Source organism: Atractosteus spatula, chromosome 10 (genome assembly GCF_055471065.1).
Source record: "Atractosteus spatula isolate fAtrSpa1 chromosome 10, fAtrSpa1.hap1, whole genome shotgun sequence".
In the NCBI taxonomy this organism is placed as follows: domain Eukaryota; kingdom Metazoa; phylum Chordata; class Actinopteri; order Semionotiformes; family Lepisosteidae; genus Atractosteus; species Atractosteus spatula.
The window spans coordinates 13,307,370-13,309,624 of record NC_142715.1 but is presented as its reverse complement, the minus strand read 5'-3'; the positions used below and the strand labels follow the sequence as shown (position 1 = coordinate 13,309,624).

Below are 2,255 nucleotides of genomic sequence, written 5' to 3'. Positions count from 1 at the left end.
CATATAAGGTCGGAAGGCTTGGGGAATTGAACTTTAAGGTGAAGACTGCGGGTTCAGCAGCAGCAGAACCTGATCAGTGTCAGTTGACTCCGATATACTTTGAAAAATAACTTCGGGATTTAGAGTCAGACGTGCTACCGTTGCACCATGGGGTATTTGATTTAAAAAAAATAGAAAAACAGTCAGTGTTCCTGGATCTGTTATCGAGAACAACACCTGCACAAGAGCTGCGCAGGAAGAATAAAATGTGGTATGGGATGAAGAGACTCTCTTCGGAAGAGCGGCGCTCTTCACAGGAGAATTTTTTGTGAAGCTGATTTGTCTCCTTTGGGGATTTCAAAAGTGCTGATATCTGTGGCGCAAAGGTAGCATGTCTGACTCCAGATCAGAAGGCTGCGTGTTCAAATCGCGTCGAGGTCTGCTATTAGTTTATCAGGTTCTGTTGGTCCTGAACACGGAATTCACACCATGTAGTTGAGTTCTATCTGTACACCACATAGATAATCTAAACACAACAGAACCCTACAGGACACGCAGTTAGGGTCTCACACAGCGAATACCCTTGAACACAAGAGAGAAGGCACAGTTCAAATCTGCGAAACATCACCTCTGTCTTTAGAGACAGCTACATCAGAGAATGGAATCCCGGAAGTTTAAAATAACTTCTTTTAATACAGGTTCAAGCAAACCTGAAAGTTAGGGAGTTTCCGGACACTTTTGTTTTATTAAAAAGTGTCTGAAGCCTGAAAATGTAATTTGAAAAAAAAACCGCTATTGGACAATAGCAGGTACTTTTTGTAACGATTTGCTATTTCATGCTGGAAAACAAAGGAAACAGACCCAATGTTTGCTTTCAGGTGCGGTTCATTACATAAAAGATATTACTGAGGAGCTCGAATAAAATTTAAACGAGCCAATCTTACGATCCGAAATCAGATGCGTTATTTATTAAATCGCTGGCATTTCACATAACCTGAATTCCCTCATAGTGTGCTCAGCGTCGCTACTAGTAATCCACCGCCACGTCTAAAATTTCGATTCCGATTCCGAAATTCCGATTGATTGAGAATTCAAAGAAAGACTGTTTTCTTCCACAACACCGTATAATTATCACATCCCCCAGACTCTCCAACTTCTCCAGACCTTGCTGGGTGAGCATTTGCTCCGATAAATTAGGTCACGTATCATGTTAAATCACTTCTTCTCAACACAACATTTCCTGGTGCACATTTTCTCTATGAAAAAAATACATTTTTCCCTTGCACGATTTTTCGTTTTTTATCAAAACGTACAGCAAGAAAAAAGAAGAAGAAATAGTGTCGCAAAAGAACTCTGTCGCCCTTGGGAGATGTCAAACGCATTGGACATGAAAAATGCCCAATAAAAGCCATTTCTCTTCGTTTCTCAGTGTCGGGGCTGCTACTGTATGTAAAAGAGGCAATTTTCTCTGAGAGCAGTTTCAGCGCTTTCTGAACGCAGATGTCTCAGAGCGGTGTGTCCAAGTAGCTGTTAAAGGTGATGGTTATCTTGTCACCATAGCTTCGTTGGTTAAAGCACCTTTCTATTAAACAAAAGAACCTATGTTCAAATCCCAGCCGTGTGTTTCTTCCTATCTTGTAGTATAGATCTTACCATTTTGGGCACTCACAAAGGGCTTGATTTCGTTAAATGCATGTGTTCATTTCCTTTCTGGAAAACTTGTTTTTTGATGAAATTCACACAGCTTGCGAAACATGAAATTCAGTTCTTGGTTATCAGTGCAGAAGAAATATTACCGGCTGGCAAAAAGAACGGTAAGAGATTTTTTTTTGATTCGAGAAAAGACTCCACCAGTCAGTCTCTGTGGTGCAATCGGTTAGCGCGTTCGGCTATGAACCGTAAGGTTGGTGGTTCAAGTCCACCCAGGGACGTGTTTTTTTTTGCGATGTAAACATTGTTATTGCATAGGTCGATTGGATTTCTCAGCTAAACCATAGCCATTTTAATATTTGTAGGAGATGCGACTGTTCAACACGTGTCAAAAATGTCCAATAATGCCCAACATCGCAACTCCCCAGAAAACCATATTCACCCAAGGAAAATGATCGTCTAATCGTCATTTATACTCCCCTCACATCCTCTGCTGAAATATTTTAAAAATACAACGCAGATTTGTTTGAGAGCTTGACAAGCATTGTTTTGTTAGCACTGTGCATCTGGATTTTGATATTTTGACATATTTACCCTAATTTTAAACTGTAAATACTGTACAATCT

General features: G+C 40.3%; 1 non-coding gene across 1 annotated transcript; it reads left to right on the top strand.

Annotated features, from left to right (window-relative positions):
• Window positions 1-1,836: 1,836 nt before the first annotated feature.
• Window positions 1,837-1,910, top strand: trnah-aug (transfer RNA histidin (anticodon AUG)). Its single transcript has one exon. It is a non-coding gene; the product is annotated as a tRNA-His (tRNA).
• Window positions 1,911-2,255: the final 345 nt, after the last annotated feature.